Here is a 26,301-nt window from a genome sequence, read left to right as displayed (position 1 = left end):
GTCTGGGAATAAAGTCCCTTCCTGAAGCTTTTGAAACAGACCAGAGTTCCTGAAGATGCGAGCGTCATGTACCTTTCCCGGCCATCCCACGTTGATGTTGGTGAAACGTCCCTTGTGATCCACCAGAGCTTGCAGCACTATTGAAAAGTACCCCTTGCGGTTTATGTACTCGCCGGCTTGGTGCTCCGGTGCCAAGATAGGGATATGGGTTCCGTCTATGGCCCCACCACAGTTAGGGAATCCCATTGCAGCAAAGCCATCCACTATGACCTGCACATTTCCCAGGATCTCTACCCTTGATATCAGCAGATCTTTGATTGCGTGGGCTACTTGCATCACAGCAGCCCCCACAGTAGATTTGCCCACTCCAAATTGATTCCCAACTGACCGGTAGCTGTCTGGCGTTGCAAGCTTCCACAGGGCTATCGCCACTCGCTTCTCAACTGTGAGGGCTGCTCTCATCTTGGTATTCATGCGCTTCAGGGCAGGGGAAAGCAAGTCACAAAGTTCCATGAAAGTGCCCTTACGCATGCGAAAGTTTCGCAGCCACTGGGAATCATCCCAGACCTGCAACACTATGCGGTCCCACCAGTCTGTGCTTGTTTCCCGAGCCCAGAATCGGCGTTCCACAGCATGAACCTGCCCCATTAGCACCATGATGCATGCATTGGCAGGGCCCATGCTTTCAGAGAAATCTGTGTCCATGTCCTGATCACTCAAGTGACCGCGCTGACGTCGCCTCCTCGCCCGGTAGCGCTTTGCCAGGTTCTGGTGCTGCATATACTGCTGGATAATGCGTGTGGTGTTTAATGTGCTCCTAATTGCCAAAGTGAGCTGAGCGGACTCCATGCTTGCCTTGGTATGGCGTCCGCACAGAAAAAAGGCGCGGAATGATTGTCTGCCGTTGCTCTGACGGAGGGAGGGGCGACTGACGACACGGCTTACAGGGTTGGCTTCAGGGAGCTAAAATCAACAAAGGGGGTGGCTTTACATCAAGGAGTAGTTCAGGCAGGACTTCACGGAGGGTTCCAATAAGAAATGGTGCACCTAAGTTATTGTTCTTATTGGAACAAGGAGGTTAGCCTGGCCTCTGATTGATACATGGCTAGATTTACCTCGCTGCACTTTCTCTGTGAGTGACTGCAGTGTGACCTAGAGGAATGAGTCCCCTAGACAGGGGAGGAGGCAAATGAGTACAAAACAAATCTGGCCTATTTCTTGTTTTGATCCACTCCATCTATCTTTTACATCTTTGGCTGGCAGCAGACGGTGCAGAAGGACATATTGCCTACCTGCTCACCATAAGACGGTTCAATAGGACTGACTGCCGGACTTAAGAGAATGACCTGGTCAAGTCACTAAAAATTTAGTCCCTGCGCCCATGTCTGCCCAGGCGCTCCTGATCGACCTCACACAGGCGACCAGGAGTACCTCGGACATGACGAGGACGGCTACCAGTCGTACTGTACCGTCTGCTGCCACAAGGCAATGGGTTGCTGCTACTGTGTAGCAATGCCGTACCGCGTCTGCCAGCACCCAGGAGACATATGGTGACGGTTACCTGAGCGGGCTCCATGCTTGCGGTGGTATGGCGTCCGCACAGGTAACTCAGGAAAAAAGGCGCGAAACGATTGTCTGCCCTTGCTTTCACGGAGGGAGGGAGGGAGGGAGGGAAGGGGGGACTGACGATATGTACCCAGAACCACCCGCGACAATGTTTCAGCCCCATCAGGCATTGGGATCTCAACCCAGAATTCCAATGGGCAGCGGAGACTGCGGGAACTGTGGGATAGCTACCCACAGTGCAACGCTCCGGAAGTCGACTCTAGCCTCGGTACTGTGGAAGCACTCCGCCGAGTTAATGCACTTAATGCACTTCTGTGGGGACACACACACTCGAATATATAAAACCGATTTCTAAAAAACCGACTTCTATAAATTCGACCTTATTCCGTAGTGTAGACATACCCTTAGACTGTGTGGTTAGCTAGAGAGCAATGCATGTGCACCATCCCACTGCTTGGCTGAGCCCGGCAGCTGGGACTGACATGAGGAGCCAATTATCATTAAGCACCGCTGAATAAGTGTAGTGGGGGGGAAGGGGGAAGAAGGTACTTACATTCCATCTAGGAGTAAAGGAAACATTTATCTGCAAATAAATAATTATTCAGTGGAAAAAATGCCAAAATTAACAACAAATAATTTGACCAGCTCTAGTTCCAGCTGCATAAAAGCCATCCAGTGCACTGACCAATTTTCAGGATCATTTCAGGGTTTATGATGTCATACTGGTTATTAATCACCTGCCAATGGACTGGGAATATGGCTTACAGCTGTGCAGGGCCTGAGCTATTAAAGCAAAGCCCCCATGTGCTGGATCCGCAGGCAGCACCCCCACTCTCCTACCCAGACAACATTCGCAGCAACAGCTGAGCTGCCACTGCCTGATTTAGAAGCAAACATGCAGGAAGAGCAAGAATGAGCTCAGGAGCTTCCTGGCTTTAAAGTATCCTGTAAGGCAGGGGATGTTGTTAGAAAGCCACACACACGGTCACATACCTACATACAACAAAGCAGCTTTTCAAGGTTTCGAAAGCTAATTTATTTCAAACCCAGTGTTTGTCCTCAGAAATTCCAGCCTTTTCTTTGCACTGGAGAGGAAAGGGTTATTTAGCCAGCAGCGGAGAAGGATTCACAAACATTCCTCTAGCCTGCAGGGACAGTCACACCTACAGAAAGGAGATTTAATTAGTAAAATCTCGTTAGGCAAACGAAATTATCCGTAAGACAATACTCCTCTGGACAGGGGGTATGATTAAACAAAGCCATTAATTGAGAAAGTAGCTTCAGCAGCTCACTGAATTCATTCATCTTTGCACTGGCTCCACTTTACCTCTTCGGGGTTGAGTTGAGTGGACTTTTTTTTTTTTTTTTTGGTTTAATGGAAAGATCCCTCAAAGCTTTCAGAAATGCACGAGTTGGGGCTTCAGACCTTTGCATCTCATCAGCAGGCTCTCCCTGCCAGATTTCAGCTAAAGTGCTTTGATTGCATCATGTCTATTTGCATAATGTAAATTGCCATCTACTAGCACAGGAGATGGGAGACACAGAACAGCCATTATTTTTTTACCACTCCACAAAAATTCTACATTTAGGAGGCAGATTTGCAGCTAAAAAGGCCTTATAAATGTGACTGCAGCATACGGCATTAGATCAGGCTGATTAAACCAGACCAAGAGAGAGCTTCATTTTGTTACCCATTGCACATGCAAGAGTCAGAAGTTCAAGACAGATCAGTGGGCTGGTGAGGACTGATGGCTGGAGTCATAGATACATTGGGGCTTCTGCCAGTGCTATCTTGTTGGCTATTTCCATCCAATGGGACTCTTTAAACACAAAAATATTTGGATATCTATATCCCTTGCTTAAAGAACTTATTCAAAATACTGCCACAATCTGCTAATGAGCTCTTCAGGGCCCCCTCGCTGTAGGTGTTTGCAGAGTGCCTAGCACAATGGGACTCAGGTCCTCAATGGGGCTGCTGAGTGCTACTAGAAACAGAAATGTTTATTATGAATCATAAGAAGAGTACGGTTTAGCAGCACTTAGATACATGGTGATTCAGGGAAACCTAAGCTAGCTGAGAGTCCAATCTGCTGTACCCAATAATTTCCCGTTAGTTAAAATCTGATGTTATAACAACTGATCAGAACAGAAGAGTGAATTGTCACTGTTCCATTACTGTTTTGCCTTATCAGTATATTCTGAGCTGATCTATAAAAATAGAGGAGCCCGTGCCGGGGAATAGCTTTCCCTTTTCCAGGGAGTGTTCCAGGATGTAATAATGACGATAATTTTCTAACAAGACTTACTGCCTCTCTGAACATATATTTAGAGTACTGCATAGCCTCGTGCTTGGCTGTCTCTCGTCATTTTATTATAATCATTCAATAGTAATTTGCCAAAAGTCAATATGCCAATAAGTCTGATTCAAATATTAGTAGGCTAGCTAAAATTTAGATACTATGACATGCAAGAAACTAGCACTAAAGCTACAGGAAGGTTGTGAGATCAAGCATTCAGTAGCAAGAAATCCCAAAGAAATCCAGCAATGTTAATAAAAATTGTTTATTGGTAATATTAGTAACCAAGGGTAATTCAGAAAGCTGTACAGTTTGAGAACTAGAAAACAAAACACATGTGCAACATGACCAAGTTAATGTGCCCCAGTAATCTTATCTCTTTGGAATTTCCTGACTTCTGAGTGCTTCATCTCTCTGGTTTAACATGGCTTTAATGCTTTATTTATTTCATTTGCCTTTTAAAGGCATTTTTGAAAGAAAAGGAAGTAAATTTTCCATCTAAAATTTTCCAATTTTCCAACTGAGAAAAAGAAAACTGTAGACAGACGTTGGAACCATCTCTACGTGTCTGCCAGGACATCTGTCTGTCCTAGTTGTTTCGATTCCCTTATGTGACACTGCTGCTCCCACGTTACCCTGAAGTGTGGTCTTACCCTTCACTCACAAGTGTTAGCAAAACATTCAAAGGAGGCCTAGCAGCTTGAAGCTCTGAACTCAGCTTGGATTTTTAATATGTGTTGGTGTCAAATTTATTCTACAACACAAAAGATCAGTGCATTTTGCAGCCTGAGGCAACAGCCTCCAAGACATGATGTCAATGCATTTTCCTCTCAGTTACAGTAACTTTTTTTAAAGTATTTGAAGGCATTGCACTAGGGGCTTTCCTTGCACCCGTGACCTTCATCCCAGAACACAGCAGCATGCTGACAGCACTTTCTGGGATAGGAGGAGACCTGGTCAAAAGTTTTCCAACAGCAACAGTTTTCAATTGGAAAATACTGATTCGGCAAAATAAAAACATTTCATGGGAATATAATGATTTTGCTGAAGTTTTCAACAAGAAATTATCAAAACCTTTTTTTCCCAATGAGGTCAAAATGTTTTGTTTCAACTTTTATGTTATAACAAAAGTCAAAACAATCATGTTGAAATAAAATGGAACACTTTCACACTGGGTGTTTTTCTAAAAGGGATGCTCTAGTTCAAATCGGTATTAATTCACGGAAGTTCTCTAGCTTGTGATATGTAGGAAATAGGATCGCTGACCACAATGATCCCTTCTGGTTTTATAATGGATGAAGCTGTGAAAAACCCTTATTAAAATGAAATATTTCATTTCACACAAAAATCAAGAGTTTGACTTTTCGTCCCAATTTGGGACAAAACAACATTTTAAAAACTTGACATTTCCCAGGGGATGGAAATTCCACTTTTTGACCATGTCAAGATAAAGCTTTTGGGGGGAAAATCTGAGTTGGGTTTTGGCTTAGACAAACTTCAACCTCTGCTGAAAAGGATTGTTACCCTCTTGGCTCCCAGAAATAATCCCCCAAACAGCCCATAATGCCAGTTCAGAGTAAATAAAGCAAAGTTAATTTAACAGGGAAAAACAGAGAAAATCTACAAAAATAACAGTCAAGGGCAAAGCTTCATCCCACTGAATAAGAGAACCAGAGAGGTTGCAGGGAAGAGAGAAAAGTTCTTTTGTGCTGAAGTAGCAGGAGCTCACAGCCTGAGTTCCTGCTTCTGAGCTCCCAGTTCGTTTCTTGCCTTCCCTTCACCCCCAGCCTCTCATTTTCTAGCATCCTGGCTTTCCCTGCATGGCTCATCCATCCACCTTGGCTTTTCCTGAATGGCTCATCCATCCACCTTGTCTGACCAGTTTTGCGGTGATTCAGTTTTCACCCTACCCACCTCCCAAGAGTCACTGAGCACCACCTTCATGTTCAAGCTCTCTTCCGTAAAACTGCCACTGCTGGGAGCAGTTGTCTACACTTTCAACCTCAACTTTTAACGTCAAGAATTATAACATTCAAAAACCAGACGGAGAACACTTCAACCTCCCTGGACACTCATTTACAGACCTAAAAGTGGCAATTCTTCAACAACAGAACTTCAAAAACAGACTCCAGCGAGAAACTGCAGAACTGGAATTAATTTGCAAACTGGACACCATTGAATTAGGCTTGAATAAAGACTGGGAGTGGATGGGTCATTACACAAACTAAAAACTATTTCCCCATGTTATTTTTGCCTTACTGTTATTCACACCTTCTTGCCAACTGTTTCAAAAAGGGCCATCCTGATTATCACTACAAAATTTGTTTTCTCCTGCTGATAATAGCCCTCCTTAATTGATTAGTCTCGTTAGAGTTGGTATAGCAACCCCCATTTTTTCATGTTCTCTGTATATATCTCTCTCTTCCTACTGTATTTTCCACTGCATGCATCTGATGAAGTGGGCATTAGCCCACGAAAGCTTATGCCCAAATAAATTTGTTAGTCTCTAAGGTGCCACAAGTACTCCTCGTTCTTTCAACCTACTGTATCATTCACTTGAGTTACCCATGTGACGTACGACTCGCTGAGCAGTGATGGGAGGGCAAGGGGCAGATCTGCTGCTGCTCTTTTCCTCTTACAGAGGCGTGTGATGGATCACCTGCCACATTTGCAAACAACTGGGGGACATCATTGGTCTGAGGCTCTGATGAGAACTTGGGCACCAGAGGCAGTTGGAGAGTGGATATTGGGTCCCACCAATAGTCTTTGTTGAAGAGCCCACAGCACTGGCCTCAGTCATATGCACCTAGTGTGTTACTTGGGACTGTGTCCTACAAGAGCTGGTGCCATGACACACCAGACACCCCACGAGGGCCTGACCTCCATGCCCAATGCTGCGAGCCTCGTGGAGGCTCAGTATGTATGTGGCTGGTTACAGCAGCCAGTGGATGAGCTGATGTTCTCTTTACGCCAACACTCCCCCGAGCAGCAGAGATTTTAATAGACTCCGAGTTCAAAACTTTGAAATGTTGTACTTTAGCTGTACAAGATGAGGTATCAATTTGGTCTGTCAGCCAGGCTTCTCTGTGGACAGCAAGCTGGCTGAAAGTTTTCATGTGAAAAGTTTTCCCACTGAAAAATATGCTTGCATCAAAACAGACATTTTTTTATAGGAGAATGTCAGTTCCAATGAAAATTTTCCATTTTCCCCACAGGAAATACCAAAATGTAAGTTTTCATTTAGACTCAGTCATTTCATTTCAGCTGCTTGTTTAAAAAAAGACAACTCTAAAACAAGATGACATTTTATGTCAAAATGTCAATTCTCAACAAAACTCTTCATTAGAAAACTTCCTGTGGAAAAACCAAACTCTTTTTGGAACCAAGTATGTTCAAATTAACATTTGTGTTTGAAATGTCTGCGGGTGGGGGGATGCTGGTTTTGGGAGCAACTCTAGTAGCCTCTAACTCAGACTGTCAATCCCCCATATGTACCTCAAAGGGCAGAGTAGGAAGCAGGTAAACTGGCCATCCACAGGACGGTTTTCATGTGTCTTGTCAGTCTGAGCTGTCATTGTTCTCTGCCATTTAACATCTCCCCACCCGTCTCACCTCCCCCAATGCATTTCCCACAATATTCAGCAATGGACAACGTGTCCATCAACAGCCTCAACTGGTCCCTCCTGTCTGTGGGAATGAGCTTGCTCTTCCACAAGAGCAGCCCCTATGCTCCACTCCAAGCTGCTATCATCAATGGCTCCTGCATTGTCCTCACTTCATGCTAGCCTGATAAACACTGTCACCTCCAGCCAAGCCAAAGGGGCCTGCTCTTCTTTTAAACACTCTAATTGCCATCTGTTTGAAAGACTACAGAGATGGTTCAGGATCAGGCAGGTACAAGGAGAAGGAGAGCTTTGTGGGGAAGAAACACAGCACAGTTCTCACTTATAAACTTGAAACAAGCTCCTGTACATAATATCCACTTGTGCCCACCAGTCTCTGCCCCCATTGGAAACGACTTTAGTGTCAGAGTAGAGGAATGACCCACCTGATGTAAAAGATAGGAGAAATGCACAGGCAGCAGGTAATTAAAAAAATCAATCCCAATTAAGTCTTCATGAACTCCCATAAAGAGGACTCTGCTGGAGTGCTGGCTTGCAGTTGGAGCAAATAGTTTCTGGAACTCCTCTGCCAAACCCTCATGATGATTGTTCTATTTGCTTTATGAGCTGCATCCAAACTGGCTGGACTAGGGCAACGAAGAGCCTCACTCAGTCTCCATGCACTGGAGAGCAGGACAGATGAAGAAGAGGTGGGAAGTAGCACAGCTGAGTTATAAAAGTGAGATGTAAATATCCCCATTTCCCAGGTTCAGCTCTCTGCCTCTCCAGATGGGAACAACAGCACAACTTAGAGGGGATCATTAACATGTAATGAGTGGGAGCCTAATCATACTCCACTCGGGAATGGTTAGGGGGCACAGAAATCCACATGTGGGACTGGAGTGCTGCAGGATTTACAAATCCTCCAACATGTGCACTCAGAAGCCACACAGCTCTTCTATGTCTGGCGTAATAGCCAGAAAATGAGGCATCATTTAACCAACACTGGGTAGGTATGGCTGAGTGTGGGGACTGATCCTGCTTCAGTTGAAGTCAATAAGGCAAGATCAAGCCCTTCAAGGCCCTTGAAAGTAGATAGTGTTATTTTACAGTGAGCAAGGTACTTCACAGAAGACAAAGAGAGATACAGTCCCTAACCCAGAGTTTGCAAAACAGTGACTTATTTCAGACTAAGGAAACAACAAAGAAAGAATCAATGTAAAGTCTCCAGAAGCAAGGGGGTCTCATTCTGTAGCTGAACTGAAACACAGAATCATTATTGCCTCAGAATTGCCTCTGAAACAGGCAGGAAGATGCCTCCATGTGAAAGGTGCAGCACACAGAGCACAGAATGATGAGACCTCTCCATTACAGAGCTCTGTACGCCAGTGTGAGGGAGTTCTCAACTGTGAGTTTTTCCACATCCAAACCTTTCCTCAGACATACAGTCAAAGCGAGATTTGGAGAAGTCATGTAGACAGGGGACTCAGCTTCGGAGACTTTGGCTCCACAGAGTCGTGAATGGGTTGCTGTTATCCATAAAGTTACACTTTGTATCTGGGATAATTAGAATAGGGCTAATCTTGATTTACTGAGTAATTCAGATATAATCAAAACAAGCTACTGATGGCATATTCCCCGTTATTCAGCTGTTTCAGACTCTCACCTGTGGATGAGGATGACAGAAGGCAGGGAGCTTATCCCACTTTGAGAGACTCAGTGGTAGGAGGCACCTAGCAATGACACCTCTCCGAACTGGGAGACACCTGGGGCCAAGAGCAGTTCCCACTGCTGTCCAGGGATGCGGACGTGGGCCTACCTGGCCCACTTTCCCCCCGCCTCCTGTCTACTGCCATGCTGGTGCTGCCAGCCAGCAGTCTCTCCTCCTGTGGATGTAGATGGGAACGCTCCTTTCATTCAACTGCAATTTGGTATCTTTGGTGTATACTCTCTATCCACCTTGATGTAATAGCCGGTTTATTCAACAGGCCCTGGTCTCTTACAGCTCCTACCATGGTTCAGATGGCCACACTGGTACAGGCAGTGGGATGATAGCAATTCTGGGTCACTATGTACAGGGAAGAGCAAGGTTTGCTCTAGATCACTGGTTCTCAACATATTTATCAGTGGGCCACATATGCAGCCCACATGTTACCTGGGCCACAGGGGCCGGGTGGCAGGGCAGTGGCAGACCTGCCCTGGACCCCTGGAGCTCGTGGGGCTGGCTGGCTGCCTGCCCGCCCTGGACCCCAGACCACGCACAACTGGCCAGGGGCCTGGGCTCACAACCGCGCGGCTACCCCGAACCCCACGGGGCTGGCCAGCAGCCTCAACCAGGACCCCTGCTGCACGGTGCAGGCCAGCGGCCCGGACCCCACCGCGCTGGGCAGCTGGGAACCTGGACCCGCCTTGTGAGCCGGCCTTTAGCACACAGGTGAGCGGGGCCGCAGGTTTGTGCTAACTGGGCCGCACGCAGCCCGCAGGTTGACAACCGCTGCTCTAGATAGAAAACACAGGGGAGACATCACATCGGGAGCCAGGCGGTAGGAACCATAGGCGCCGAGTTTCTAATCTGCCCCGGGGGGTGGGGTGCTCTCCCCTGGCTACACCTAGGCCCCGCCCCCACTCCACTCCTTCCCCCAATGCCCCACCCCTGCCCTGCTTCTTCCCACACCTGCCCGGCCCCTTCCCCACCCCTGCCCCGCCCAGTTCCGCCCCCTCCCCCAAGTGCGCTGCACCCTCACTTCTCCCCCCCCAGTGCCTCCTGACAACGCGAAACAGCTGATCCGTGGCAGGCGGTGGGCGCTGGGAGGGAGGGGGAGGTGCTGTTCAGCGGGGCCTGCCAGCAGGCAGGAGGCGCTGGGGGGAGGGGGAGGTTCTGATAAGGGGCTGCCGGTGGGTGCTCAGCACCCACCATTTTCCCCTGTGGGTGCTCCAGCCCTGGAGCACCCATGGAGTCGGCACCTATGTTAGAAACACAGATCCCATGTTGTTCCGACAGGTGGCAGTGTCTTCCATAGCCACATTCAGAGCAACTGCAGGGTGAGCAAGAAATCGGGGGCAGTGATTGGCTCCCGCAAAAAATAACATTCTTTAAAAAAAATATTTAAATTGCAAAGAGCCCCGCTTCTCTGCGATGTGATTGAAAGGACCCATCTCACAGCACATATTCAACCCATCAGTATACTCATTCCTCAGCCATAAAAGGCAAATCTTGTTGTGGTACTCTGTATCTCAAAGCATCACCCTGGAATCCCCATATTCCCCCTCATCATATAATTATGATATATTTCATACAAAGCTTGCCATGTAAGATATCATATGAAAAGTCATGATCTGTGAAACCCATTGTTCTGTCCAAATATGTATATTGTTAGTGTGTATGGAGTTATGAGATTTTGCTCTATGATTGCTACTGAAATATGTTGCAACTTGGAGAGTCTCCACTGCTAGTTCTCCAGTGACAACAAAGGAGGTAACCCACTCCCAGAAGGGTGTTAAATGACCATGAATCAGCAAGGGTGTTGTAATCAAAAGATTTACAGTGCTGTAAGAGGACTGCACAAGCATCACACAGTAGGGCGCTGCTCAACTCTGTGATTCAGCAAACCCCACCAGGACATGTCTGGGCTAGTGTTTTCCAGGCACAAGGACTGAGGGTATAACATAAGGGACAGTGGCATCATGCTTTGGCCTTTCTCCTCTCCCACCTATGCTGGCAACAACAAGAACACTGGGAAGACAAAGACTTCAACTTATATCTTGTGGCAATGAATTCCATGAGTTAATTGTGGATTTTGTAAAAAATATTTCCTTTTATTCGTTTTAAATAAAACTTGGACAGTTTTGCTGGGAGACAGTGTTTGTTTATTTCTCTGGTATCTTCCAAAATGTAAAACAGCATTACCAAATCTAACATTTTTCAATTCAATATTTGTATTAATCTTGTTTATATTGAGGCTGCTGCAGCTCTCAAATATGACCCAAGAAGACAAAGATGTCTCAACCACCAGGCAAGCCATTTAGGAGTTGATTGTTTAAAATCATCAACCAGTGGCACACTCGGAGAATCTGTGTTACAATACTGGCAGTGACCCACCATGCAATGGGCAGGTGGCCACATTCTGCACCAGCATCAGTTTCTGAGTAGTGCTGTCATGCAGCCCCATGTACAACCCATTGCAGTAAGCTAGTTTCAATGTGACAAAGGCCTAGAGGAAGGCAGGGAGTTCCCCAAACCTGAAAGGAATGGTCACTCTTCCAGCCAGATGCAACTCCCCACCCCACACCTCTTTTTGGAGACAGCAGCTGCTTAATCTTAGAAGGGCAGTCCAGGGCCTAACAAAACCTTAACTTGTGAGCCCAAGTCACTAGTGACAGACATCCACTCTCCACCGTGCATGCAGATAGCATGCTTACCAACTCTTCCATTTGTTTCCTTCAGTCTTACCTGCACTGGACTTCAAACATCTCATCCCTGTTCACACCCCTGGTTCAGGCACACATTGCAACCAGGTCTGAAGTGATGGAGATTCAGAGCCAGGTGTCATCAAAAGCAGAGTACACCACAGGTCAGATTTCCTCACTGACTCTCCTAATGGTCTCATATCCATGTTGAGCAGGAGTGTGGCCAAACCTGAACCCCTGCAGTAAACCTCATGAGAAAGCCCTTGGGGCATAAGAAGAAATTGCTTTGGGGTTTGCCAGCTAGGAACAAATGGAATCTTTCAAGACCAACTCCATCCACTGCTATTAGTGTCAGCAGACAAGAGACAACCCAATAAAATCTCATGGCCAATGGTGTAAAAGGCAAATGACAGATTTAATAAGAGGAGCTCAGACACTCTCTCCTCATCCTTTGTTAGCAGAAGGTCATCAATCAGTCCAGTTTGAACCCCATGCCTAGGACTAAAACCAGACTGAGCTGGGTCCCAGAAATCAGGTCACTCCAGCAATTGCTAGAGTTGACCCACTACCATCCTGTCAATGGGGTTTTCTAAAAATGGGAGTATATGTACAGATTGATAGCTTGGGAGCTCATCAGCATCCAGCAATGGTTTCTTTAGCTGAGGCGGTACAAGTTTCCTGAATTACTGGGCTGCCTGCTCAGGGGCTGGGAGCCAGGAAGGACATGGATTCAAATCACAGGCTTCAGCCTCAGCACCCCTACCACTTGCAGAAGCTCAGTGAGTGAGACTGGCCAAACCTCAAGAAGAGAAGAACTAGCATTTGTCCGCTCCAGTCATTACTCTCTCTGCCCAGAAGCAGCCACCTGAATCCAGATATGAAAAACTTTATCTGCAACATAAATTCTTCACAAGGAAACTCAGCTGCATAGCCGCTAGGAGGCAGCATGAATGCACCACCCTGCCACTGGCTCTGAACATATCTACTGTGCCTCACTTCGTGGATGCTCTGGTTGTACCTCCCAGACCCTGCACATACACCTTCAAAAATTCTGTGTCGCCAACAGTGGGTTTCAGTTCAAGACCCACCCATTGGAGCCCTCTTGCTTCAGCTACAGCAGGCTGCTTGCAACCTATGCTGCACTGTGAGGGCAACACTGGCAGGGAGGGCATTCAGGTGCCACCAGTGCAGAACAGTCCCCCCCAAACTCTAACACAATGCTGTGTGGCTGAACGAAACCTTCCTCAGACCCATCTGGAATCCTGGAGGCTTTATCTAGGGTAGGCTGTCAGGACAGCTGCCTGCAGCATGGGAGCATCCCAACTCACATCGCAGGAGATGGTGACCTGACCCAGATAAGGGGAATGTTGTCACTACCCACATTCTTACCCCGCTCCCAGTGGTTACTCAAGGTGTGCGCTTTGATTTTCTCACTTGAATCTCAGTAGAGGGGCTAAGGAAACAGCCTATTTATTATACATGTAGGCAATGATGACAAATTGCTTCATTCTGTAACATGACAGTCTGCTGATCCTCCATCATTCAGCCCCATCCTTGTATCAAAGCATATAGGGACAGGACCACGGCAGGTGAGCTCCTGCATCTTAGGAAAGCTGCCAGACTGAAATTCAGCAGCAAGATTCAGCAGGTGGATCAGCAATAAAATACCAGCCGCACAGGCCACCTGTCTTCTCCTTCAGGGTTTAGTCCTCAAAGTCCTCCCAGGACAATGTCTCCACCCAGCATACCATTGAAACTGCTCTAAAACCTAAGCCCTGCAGTGACTGGAGTGCGGAGGTTACCGCACCAAACAGCTCCCCTTCTGTCTCTGGTGTTTCCTGCAGCCCCCCAGCCCTCATTCCCTCCTCTGAGCATCTGTGCAAAGAGACAGAAGAAGCCAAGCTAGAGTATAACCTCCTAAAAACCAGTGGCCACCCTCTCACTATACTGCCTCATTTCAACTTTTGAGCTCAATTTTTGGCTTTAGGGGATTTTTGAAGCTCTCAGGTCTGAATCCAAAATCTCAGAAACTTCAAGGACACCTCAGCCAAGTCTACGTTCTTCACAGCCATGTAGATTGGAGAAAAGCCTTACTACCTGCCACTGTAGACAGGCATGGCTGTCACACAGACCTTCCCAGACACCAGAAGGTGAGCTGCCTCACTGGCCATTCCCTCCCAGGTGCACGGTGACCTGGGGCTCCAGGCTCAGGCACACACGGCCACTGGTGTGAGAAGAATGAGAAGTGGGTGGAAGGCTCACCTGTGCAATCACCTTCTTCCTGAACAGTGCAGAGGCAAGGGTCACATTTTCTCCGTTAACTTGGGGCCCTGCAGGAGCTTCCTTACTCCCTGCAGCAGAAGCGCTGACTTTCTCGACCCCCGGCTCTGCCCCAAACCCCCCCCCCACTCCACCCCTTCCCCCAAGGCCCCACCCCGCCTCTTCCCACCTCCACTCAGCCCCCACTCCACCCCTGCCCCACCTCTTTCCATCCCCTTCCGCACCCTCCCCTGAGCATGCCCCACCCTTGCTCCTCCCTAGAGCCACCTGGATGCCGCAGAATAGCTGATCACAGCAGGCGGGAGGAACTGAGAGGGGGAGGTGCTGATCAGCGGGGATGTCGGTGGGTACTCAGCACCCACCATGTTTTTTCCTGTTTTTCCAGCCCCAGAGCACCCATGGAGTCAGCACCTATGCCCTACAGTGCCTGGCTGGGTGAGAGGGGAGCCTTGCCCCTGCCCTTTCCACAAGGCTCCTGGCAGCTGTGACCAGGCAGGCTTGTCTTCCAGCTGCACCAGGCCAGAAGATTGTGAATGTGTCTTTCAAACGCAGGGGCTTTGTTAGTTGATTTGCCTTTATCACCTCAAGGCTGGGCCCTGCAATGTGTTCTTGATGGCGCTACACCTTGAGCCTAGCCGAAACTCAAGCTGATGCAGAATGTGCAGGCTGCTTGTGTCATAAATATAAAGGGAAGGGTAAACACCTCTAAATCCCTCCTGGCCAGAGGAAAAATCCTTTCACCTGTAAAGGGTTAAGAAGCTACGATAACCTCGCCGGCACCTGACCAAAATGACCAATGAGGAGACAAGATACTTTCAAAACTGGAGGGGGGGGGGGACAAAGGCTCTCTCTCTGTCTGTGTGTTGTTTTTTGCCGGGAACAGAAAAGGAATGGAGTCTTAGAACTTAGTAAGTAATCTAGTTAGATATGCGTTAGATTCTGTTTTGTTTAAATGGCTGATAAAATAAGCTGTGCTGAATGGAATGGATATTCCTGTTTTTGTGTCTTTTTGTAACTTAAGGTTTTGCCTAAAGGGATTCTCTATGTTTTGAATCTGATTACCCTTCAAGGTATTTACCATCCTGATTTTACAGAGGTGATTCTTTTACTTTTTCTTCAATTAAAATTCTTCTTTTAAGAACCTGATTGCTTTTTCATTGTTCTTAAGATCCAAGGGTTTGGGTCTGTGTTCAGCTATGCAAATTGGTGAGGATTTTTATCACGCCTTCCCCAGGAAAGGAGGTGTAGGGTTTGGGAGGATTTGGGGGGGAAAGACTTTTCCAAACGGGCTCTTTCCCAGTTATATATCTGTTAGACGTTTGGTGGTGGCAACGATAAAGTCCAAGGGCAAAAGGTAAAATAGTTTGTACCTTGGGGAAGTTTTAACCTAAGCTGGTAAAAATAAACTTAGGGGGTTTTCATGCAGGTCCCCACATCTGTACCCTAGAGTTCAGAGTGGGGAAGGAACCTTGACAGCTTGTAACATGGTGCCTCAGGATGGCAGCACGATGCCAGCACTCCATAAGCAGTCTGTCTGTGGCTTTCTGGGTGGAGCTCCAGGTGTTGTCTTTGACAAAGCCCTAATCAGCCCTAATCAGCTTGGTACCCACCTTCTTGAAAGACCACGGCCATGGCTGCAGTCAGGTGCCCCTCAATTCAGAAGAGGGGGGCTGATTTCCTGTGGAATGCTTCTCCCATACCCAGAGCTGGCTGACCTTCTGGGTGCGTCACTACACCCATGGGGCTGAGTGGCCATTGCAGGAGTGCAAAGGCAGCAGAGGGAGTCATTTTTCTTAGGGGAAAGCTGCAATGGGGGGTTGGGCATATAGAATCATAGAATATTAGGGTCAGAAGAGACCTCAGGAGGTCATCTAGTCCAACCTCCTCCTCAAAGCAGGACCAATCCCCAACTAAATCATCCCAGCCAGGGCTTTGTCAAGCCGGGCCTTGAAAATCTCTAAGGATGGAGATTCCACCCACCTCCCTAGGTAACCCATTCCAGTGCTTCACCACCCTTCTAGTGAAAAAGTTTTTCCTAATATCCAACCTAGACCTCCCCCACTGCAACTTGAGACCATTGCTCCTTGTTCGGTCATCTGCCACCACTGAGAATGACCAAGCTCCATCCTCTTTGGAATCCCCCTTCAGGTAGTTGAAGGCTGTTACCAAATATCTTCTCACTCTTCTCTTCTGCATCCGAAATAACTCCAGTTCCCTCGGCATCTCCTCGTAAGTCATGTGCTCCAGCCCCCTAATCATTTTCGTTTCCCTCCGCTGGACTCTCTCCAATTTGTCCACATTCCTTCTGTAGTGGGGGGACCAAAACTGGATGCAATACTCCAGGTGTGGCCTCACCAGTGCTGCATAGAGGGGAATAATCACTCCCCTCGATCTGCTGGCAATGCTCCTACTAATGCAGCCCAATATGCCGTTTTGGCAACAAGGGCACACTGCTGACTCATATCCAGCTTCTCGTCCACTGTAATCCCAAGGTCCTTTTCTGTAGAACTGTTGCTTAGCCAGTCGGTCCCTAGTCTGTAGCGGAGCATGGAGTTCTTCCTTCCCAAGTGCAGGACTCTGCACTTGTCCTTGTTGAACCTCATCAGATTTCTTTTGGCCCAATCCTCCAATTTGTCTAGGTCCCTCTGTATCCTATCCCTACCCTCCAGCGTGACTACCTCTCCCCCCAGTTTAGTGTCATCTGCGAACTTGCTGAGGGTGCAATTAATCCCATCCTCCAGATCATTAATGAAGATGTTGAACAAAACCGGCCCCAGGACCGACCCCTGGCTGGGGACGGCTGAGATGCGGGGGGGCAGGCAGTTATGCTACAGCTTTAGACAATGCATATTGTAGCTCCTATTACTGTGTTTTCAAGTGTCCCTCCAGGGTGCCCGGAGCTTTGGTGCTGGGCGTCCTCTACATTGAAATCGAAATTGTGGCATACCTACTGCTCCTGTGCAGGAGAGGAAGGGAGGGCAAGGCAACCCTTTACTCTGCAGCACCAGCTACCCGCAGGGTGGGGAAGGAGAACAGCCTTCACAGGGGTACTATTCCCTGTCTCTCCCTGCTTCCCCGTGCCACGAGCAAACCAGCTGCCCCAACCCAGGGTCTTCCCAAACCACCTTCCCTGGAGCAGGGGGACCCGGGCAGCAGACTGTGACCCTCCAAGCTGTGCTCCAGGGGTGCTGTGACAACACGCTGCCCCTGCCTTGGGGCTTGTGGCAAATCCAAAATTCAGTCCTAAACAAATCTATCAACTACTGATGTAAATTACAGAGAATTTGCCAACGCTCCAGTTTGCACATAATCCCCACAATTCACATGTTTCTCAAAATTAGACAAACAACCTCCCCCTGAAAGGAGAAATAAATCCGTGGTGAAGAAAGACACATAAAACAAGTGCCCCATCAGATCAGTTGTTGCTAAGCAATATATTCCCAGTCTCCGAGAAAGAGAGAGGTCACTGCTCAGCAATAAACTAAGCCTAGAGGACATAAACTCTTGGGCAACGTAGAGACACTTTATAACGGAGAAACATTTTATAACCAAGCGACTCCTTCCTCTTCTGTCTGATGGGCTAATGAAGATGGATGTGTAGGATGCGATGTTGGCACCCAGCTACAGTCTCAGGTCACCCCAATACCTACAGTGCCTCTTGGAGAACATCCATAGTAATTCCCAGCCTCCCCATGGGAAAGATGCAGAAAGCTCCTGAAGTCAAAGTGATCACCACATCAACAAATTGTATTATAGAACAAACACACAGCATGAGCGGGATCCCTGGAAGCCTGGGCTTTCTTCATGACCAGAACTCACACAAGAGTGCACCATAACTTGGGTGCACTATAATTACTCTGCTGCATCATCCTCCAGCATTCATGAGCAGAAGGCACGGTTTGTGCAAGACCCCCCCCCCCATCCACCTGTAATGGGGAGAGAGATTAGCAGCCAATGCCCAGTTTGAACGTAATCTCCACAATTCCCTTATTTCTCAGAATCAGGCAAACAACCTCCCTTACTCTCCTCCCCTTCTCTAAAACCTTGCAGAAGGCTTCTGTGGCTTCAATAATCCACACAGATGCTTCCTTCACTAGCCCTGCAGAGACTCTCCCAGAAAGATAACAGCCTCAGGTCACTCTCTGCACTTAACTGGATTTCCAGGGTAGCATCTCGCTCTGGAAACCCCATCAATGGAGAGCAGAGAAGGCAGAGTAAGACATAAAGCCAGCCTGGAAGCATGAGGTCTCTAAATGGCTGGGCCTGGCCGCAAGCTAACCCCCAGGGAACCTAAACTAGAGCAAGCACCAGCAAACATGCTCTAGGGAACCATCTCACGGTGACTCCTGGGGACTTGTTCCTGCACCAATATCTAATATCAAGAAGTATCCCTAAAAGTTCTTGGCTATAATGGCTAGTCTGCTCCTTCGGAGGTCCCCAAATAACTGAGGTACTTTACTGCAGAGACGCTGCCATAAACAGCAATGGGTGTCTTTTGCTTAGAACATGCAGTGGGATACTATAGGACAAAGACAGCTACCTGCTTGGTCTTTTATACAGCTGTTCATTCAGAACAATCACAAGTTCACGGGGTGGAAGACTAAGTCCAGGAGCGAGCTGTATAGCGCAGAGAATAAGCAATGACTCCTAATCTTAGTTACACATTCCCAGTGCCTGGTGTTCCCTCCCACTCTGACAAGTGCGTGAGCAAACAACACAAAGGATTGCCATTGCTAATTGACATGAGCCAGGCACATACACAAAGGTCCTGGGAAGGGGAAAACCCTACAAATGATTCCAAAGATTCAGGCCCCAAGGAATTCTGTTTTAAGCTTACAAGTTCTGTCAATCATAATACTGTGCCAGACTTTGTCATTACCAGCCGCCAGAGTGAGAGAAAAGAGAGGCCTCGAATGAAGCACTGATATTTTATCAAAGACCTAGAGGTGAATTATGACAGACCACGGGATGGGAGCAGAAATGAGGCATCAAGCAATCACCTGTACCAATCCACATAATATACCCTAGAAGTCGCCACCAGGATATTTTAACACTTCAGCAAAGAAGAGTTGCACATCGAGATGGCTAGCTACAGAGGAGAACACAAAGGTCTAAGAATACAGGAATGTACATGGGGATGGAGGAACATACAAGAAACATAATCATTCCATTGGCTGCTGTTCTAGAACGACCAAAGAATAACATGGTAACAGCTCATCTCTGAGTTCTTCACACAATCATGACTTTTTCCAGGGCGTTTGTGCATATCACACCATTAGTATTATGACTGATTTTAGGCAGATGTGCAGAAGTTTCAGTTTCTTATTTTTCTGTTGAGCTGGATACTCAAGAAATCATGCATATGTACCACACGGACAAATGGACAGACAGATGTGACTGCCAAAATGAGATGCCCTGCAAGTTACAACCTTCAATCACTAACTCTGCCAGCACTGAAATCAGCAAGCCATAGGGTGGCAGGGCTCAGTATGCTTCTTGCTCAGCCATCTGCATGATGTTATATGATATCAGGCTAGCCATTCTTATGATTTATTCAAATGCTCATTACAGTCAATCTATTTTTACACAGAGGTGATGATATTCGCTGATAATGGTTAATCATTTATAATTCCATGGACTAGTTAGATGCCAATGTACTATTAAAGGGAATTCCACCAGGCGCCTTCAGAGATCCAGCAAATTGCCAAAAACTGAGTTTCGAATATACCTTGGGAGGGCTTAAAACTCCACATAAGGAAGTCAGTCTTGGCTGACGCCCACTGAACAAACTCAGCCATCTACACTCATCCCATCATGGGAGAGAACGAACGCTCAACTAGCCCTTGCAGCAGGAGAGACAAGGGCTACAAGAAATCTGCCTCTTTGCTGTTTTACCAACCTCTTCTCCTCTCCATCAGTCACCCATCTCTTCTGCAACACTGGGAGCAGCCCCTGCCAAGGCAAGTTCCCCATGCCAAGGAATGCCACACGGATGGGTAAGCTTTTATAAGACTGTTTCTTGAGATTCTGACCTCTGGCTGCCAGGGGTGTTTACCTGGGAGCAGGTGTGGCCAGGAGATGTTACTTTTTCTGTAACCACACGGGCGGTTGTATATAAACAGTGCAACAAGCAGACAAGTAAATTATCCACAGGATGTAGCCTAGTCCCTTCACATACACACAAATGTAGGAACAGGTCAGGCCAGAACCTCTGTTTAGTGAAAATGGCAGGACCTGGCCCTTCATCTCCACACAGAGAGGAAATCTTTATGCTACAAGTGTCAGGTTCAGACGAGTCAAACTTGTGCCAACCATGTACTGCAGTAGAGCTAATTACACACATAGTATATGAAGTCTACCTTAAAGCACAATCAATAAAGACTAATTAAATAGAATGTCATATTACAGGGCTCCTTTGTCACATTCCGACTAATCTAATTAGAATTTCACTGTATTTTAAATCCTGACTAGTTCATTGTTAGATGTTTCATTACACAGTGCAGTGCAGCCAAATATCAAATTTCTGGCCTGATCTTTAACCCATAACCTCAATGAAAGACAGGAGAAAATACCAATCAAAGTTACTTACAGTTCAGGGACTCTTTCAGTGGATCAGCGTGAAGGCCAGAGGAGCCTCAGGATCCAACCCCCGACGGTACCTGCTGATATTTTAAAAACAGTTTTTATTAGAGAGGAAATTACTAGAATGAGAGCAGATGTCAGAGCAAAAATTAACACTCTGGGATGGATCTGTGAGGTGGGATAAGCTCAACATGGAGCTCAGTTCCTAGGCTCAAAGTATGCACGTGTTGTACTGTAAATCAGCTGACCAGGATGCAGGGGCTACAGGGAGCAAACTGCCACACACATCCCAACCACGCCTTCTGCAGGGAGCAAGCTGCACCCCCAACACACTCTTCTGGGTAGCTCTATAATTGTGCCCTTAAAGTAGAAATGGGTGAAAGTAAGAATTTCTTAATTAAATTAGGGCAATGTTGCTGTCCTGACAATTTCTGTGCATTTTGGAGGCGAAACACACCCTGTGTTAAAAGAATATTATTCAAGTTGCAAAATCAAAAACTCAAAAGTTAGGAAACACAAGAACTAAGGTTGCCCAGACAACGCTAATTTGCCCCCCTCCTGTATATGTATTCATTACATTAGTTACATGATCACATACTAGTCCTTCCACAGGACTCCTCATTCAGTGCAGAGGCCTATTTGGTCCCCATGTACATGAGGGATCCCTGAAAGGGATCCATCTAGTAAACTAGAAGGGTCTCCCCATCTTCAGATGGGAATGACCAGGAAAAACCACAGGGATCAACAGATTCCAGAGGACAACAAATGAAAGAACAGAACAGGAGTGAGGTCATAGGTTTACAATCAGGATTCCAGAAGCGGACACCAAGCAGAGAACCCCAGACATCACCTGCTCCTTAATTTGTGCAACTCCATAAAGAGCACATTGCTGGGTCTAATCTGGAGATGCCAAAGGCTTGGATCATTGGAGCGAGGCCCTCACACCCTTCCTGACAAGGGCAAATGAAAGACACTGCTGGTCCCCACTGCTACCTGAGCAACTAGGAAGAACTGAGGACCCAACATTACTCTCACAATTGCAAACCCCTATAACAAGGGGTGGGCAACATGTCAGCCGAGGAGATGCCCCTAATCTCCACCATTTCTTACACTTTCTTCCCCCAATCATCATGCGTTCTCTCGGTCTTTGCTGGCTCAAACCTCAGCCGTGTAGCCCTCCTACAACCCCCAGAAGCTCAACCAGAGAGAAGAGACATAGTGCTAAGCATCACCAGCAGGTTTCGCTCTTCCTCCAGAGCCAGCTAGTGGGACTCCTGGAGTACGAGGCTAGCTCTCTTTATGCTTAGGGAAACCATTCCCAACAACAGTCTTTTAAAACTCTCCAAACCCTTCCAGAGTAGCTGTGGGTAATGCAAGGTGTGCTCTGCAAAGAATTCTGCTGGGGCTGGGCGGGACAAAGGTTTCCTTGGGGGTATTTGTGATGCTTTGCAAATAGAATAAAAGGAAACATTATCCACCTGAATTTATCTGCCACCTTGAGGCACAATTCAGGATGAAGAGAGGCTATGAAGCACAGAGGTAGTTCATCAGCTAATCATCCTCAGAAATTAGCCACTGAAATGTAAGTATCTTCTTGATGGAGGAAGCCTGTACACATGTAGGGTTGCCAGCATTCTAACTGCACAAAACTAAACACCCTTGCCCCACCGCTTCCTTGAGGTCATGCCCCTTCTCTGAGGCTCTGCCTCCACTCACTGCAGCCCCCCTCCTTCTGGCACTCACTCTCCCCCACCTTCACTCACTTTGACTGGGCTGGGGCAGTGGGCTAGGGTGCAGAAAGGGAGGGGGTTCAGGGCTGGGGTACGGGGTTGGGGTGTGAGAGGGGGTGCAGGCTCTGTGAGGGAGTTTGGGTTTGGGAGGGGGTTCCGACCTGGGGCAGGGGGTTTGGGGTGCAGGGTCTGGGAGGGAGTTAGGGTGAGGGAGGAGGCTCCCACCTGGGGCAGGAGGTTGGGGTGTGGGTGGGGGGTCTGGGACTGAGTTACAATGCGGTAGGAGGTTCCAACCTGGGGCAGGAGGTTCGGGGTGTGGGCTCCAGCCGGGCAGTGCTTACCTCAGGTGGCTCCCGGTCGGTGGCGTGGCGGGGCTAAGGCAGGCTCTCTGCCTGCCCTGGCTCTACGGAGCTCCCAGAAGCAGCTTGCGTGTCCGGCCCCTAAGCGGTGACACAGCCAGGTGGCTCTGCTTGGTGCATGCTGCCCATGCACGCAGGCGCCGCCCCCACAGCTCCCATTGGCTGGGAAGCCAGCCAATGGGAGCTGCCGAGCTGGCACTGGGGGCAGCATGCAGAGCTTCCCTGATTACCCTTACGCCTAAGGGCCGGACATGCTGGCCACTTCTGGGGAGCTGCATGGAGCCAGGGCAGGCAGGAAGCCTGCCTTAGCCCTGCTGCACAGTCAACCGGACTTTTAACAGCTGGTTGAAAACCGGACACTTGGCAACTCTATACACATAGCACAAGAGACACCAAACAGAAGAGACACATGGCTCCTTTCCCCTTAACCTCTGAGCATTGGACCAATTAAACAGGAAGAAATGAGGGAACAATATCCTTTTGTAATTTCTTTCTTCCTGCTGTCCCAAATTCCCTTTGGAAGCTACTGGTAGATTGGCACTGCTGTGATCGATGCAGCCATGTCAATTTAGGGGGCCGCTAAATCGATCGCAGAGTGCACTCCCGGCGACTCCTGTACTCCACCTCCCCGAAAAGAGTAAGGGAAGCTGGCGAGAGAGCGTCTACAGTCGACCCAGCATGGTAAGTTGACCTAAGATACATCGACATTATTCGCGTAACTGGAGCAGCGTAACTTAGGTCGACTTATCACGGTAGCGTAGACCAGCCTCTGTCGCAACCGGCTAAGTGGAACCTCCTCTTTGCTGTTTGTGCAGCACATGAGAGATGACAGTCGCTCCTTAACATCGTTGCTAAATCACATTGCAAAAATATCAGGGAGCTTCAGGACCACGTGAGGGAAGAATGTCCTTGGGACAGGAAGAACAAATCAATGAAGGTTTTTGCCCTTTTCTCTTTACAGGAGCACAGGCCTGTGGACCTATGCAATTCCCCAGGACTGACACAGCAGACTGTGTCATGTTCTCCTTTGTAGGAACACGTCGCTGGCTATTTCACGGACAGGACAGAGCCCACAAGCACCTCCGCCAGCTGCCACTGTTACCAGAGACGCAGCAGCTGAGGTCTCCAGAGAGCAGCTGCTTCCAGAGTCAGACAGCAGAGCTTTGTGCAAAGGGAACCCAGAAGGGGCCTTTCTTCTAACTCAGCTTTGCAAAAAATAATAAATAAAAATATGCCCTTACTAGAGCCTAGCAACATTCCGGAATAGAAACAGGGAGCTGACTCACATCCCCCTGTAGAGAGAGCCCACCTTTTATTCCCAGTGTTTCCCTTTGCAAACACGGAGAACTTTGCTAGTTTTCCCTAGTGCAGTGTCATTGGCTGAATGGCAGGACTCCTGATTTGCTCCAGCATCTGTGATAGGAGAGTCAGGCTCAGAGTTTCAAATGCCAGAACACAACAGGAATAGAATAGCGCTTTAAACATAGAATTTAGTGTAACAAAGGGCCCTGCGGATTCCTTACTTACCCTCTCTGTGGCTAGGAGAAAGACACATGAAGGAGCATATCGCCACATCTTTCCATCTCTTTGCAGGTTGTACAAAATTATAACATTTGAATCAACTCTACATTCTAGCTGCAAATAGAGAGGCTTTCAGACAAAGGTAAATAATATGCAAGGCACAATGGGCTATTTCAAAGTCCCATAAAATGGGTGAATTGGCCAGTGTGAGGCTGTTCACATCAGCTCTAGACAAAGAAGCTGAATGAGGTCTCAGAAATAGAGATATATGGAGAGAGGGAAGATGGCCAAACTGTATTCGTTGTCCCCTATTTAATAAGTCGTTAGTGAAATGACCAGTTACTGGAAAGCACTCCATTATTTTCTAATTGACACATTTATTCATGGCACTTTGTCCCATACAGGGATGCAAAATGACAAGGAAGCAGCACTACCTGAAAAGGGCCACAAGCCTTGCAAAGGGACCAGAAGTTTAGCTGCTCCCCAAGACCCATGTAAAAGGCAAGGATCCCCCAATTCTGGCCCCAACACACTATTCCGTACCTTTAGGGCAAGTAGGTCACTGTCATGAGACACTGAGTGTTCTTTCTCATTCTATATGCACGGGAACAGTGTGACCACCACACTGAGCAGAAGTCTTCACTGAGCTGCTAATAGTGACATACAGGTCTGTGTAGTAATGCTTAATTTAGAACCCAGCAACGTGTATGAGTGGTTTGGATTATTCCTTCCCATTTGCATTACTTTGCTTTTGCTAACAACTCATTTCCTCTGTCTTCTGGCTGCCCATGCACCAAACTTGGGCCTTTACCCAGCAAGGCACACGCATAACTTTCAGCCCCTCTGGAGTTACATTGACCTCAGTGGAATTACTCATGTGCATAAAGTCAGACACATGCTTAAGTGCTTTGCTGGCGTAGGGCCTTGGTCAGGTCCCTTTCCAGCCTTTTCTATTGTTGACTAATCTAAATAATTTTGTGTCACCTGCAGATTTTACCAAGCTAAAAAATATTAAACCAAACTGGTGTGAGAGCAGCACCATAGGGCAATCATCTTTAACCTTGTATTATGTTGGAAATCGTCCATTTAGTCCTACTCTTTTTTCCCCTCAGATCCAGTTTCTAATCCATGGTTGTACTTTAGCTCTCATCCCATGATTAGTTACCTAATTTTAGTAGCTTCTTGGAGGGGCCATTGAAAGCAGACATAAATGACATTAAATGGTTCTCCTTTAGCCATTATTTTGTTGACATGCTCAATAATTCAACTAGATTAAAGCACAATTTTCCTTTACAAAGCCATGGTGCTTTATCATTATCATATCCTGTACACCTAGATGTTTTATAATTCTATTATGAATGATCATTTCAGCCCATTTTCCTGAGTCTGAAATAAGTCACGCTACTCTGTAATCCTCAGGACTTCCCCAAGTGTCTTTTCTGTACTACACTTTCCATTCTCCTGTACGCCAGTATAATAGAGGATGTTAATAAGTGATTGCAAATGGAATTTTCAAAAGCTCCTAAGTGAGTTAGGAGCACATGTCCCATTGACTTTCGATGGGATCTGTGCTTCTACCACACTAGATATTTTTGAAAATTCAACCTTGCACATTTTGTTGGCTGCTGAGAACCTTCAGCCTGGAATTCCCATAGACCTCTTCACTGTCCCATCTGGTCCTGAGGACTTGCTGCTCTTAAATTTATCATTTTCATCCAGCACCTATTCTTGTGACACCTCAGTCTCTGGCAGTACCTCATCTTCATCACCGCAAAAGAGCAGGTCTGGTAAAGACCGATGCAAAGAAATCATTTAGCATCTCAGCTATGTCACTATCTGCTTGATTGCTTCTTTTACCTCCAGACAGTCCAGGAACCGGAATTTCCTCCCCCCTGTTAGGATATAGATATTCAGGCCTGTCTGTAAAGGCCTGTACTTTAAGAATTTAGGGGTATTC

The 26,301-nt window shown here is 47.3% G+C and overlaps 1 protein-coding gene across 9 annotated transcripts in view; it reads right to left on the bottom strand.

Annotated features, from left to right (window-relative positions):
* The window catches only part of PKNOX2 (PBX/knotted 1 homeobox 2), a 726,589-nt gene that overhangs the window by 612,506 nt on the left and 87,782 nt on the right, over positions 1–26,301 (bottom strand). For all 9 annotated transcript variants that reach the window (XM_074936677.1, XM_074936676.1, XM_074936667.1 and 6 more), the window contains one exon: positions 20,742–20,814. The gene's annotated coding sequence lies outside the window, so the exon portion shown is untranslated. The remainder of the gene's footprint in view (positions 1–20,741; positions 20,815–26,301) is intronic.

This window comes from Natator depressus, chromosome 22 (assembly GCF_965152275.1).
Source record: "Natator depressus isolate rNatDep1 chromosome 22, rNatDep2.hap1, whole genome shotgun sequence".
Taxonomy (NCBI): Eukaryota; Metazoa; Chordata; order Testudines; family Cheloniidae; genus Natator; species Natator depressus.
This window is presented reverse-complemented; position numbering and strand designations above follow the sequence as displayed.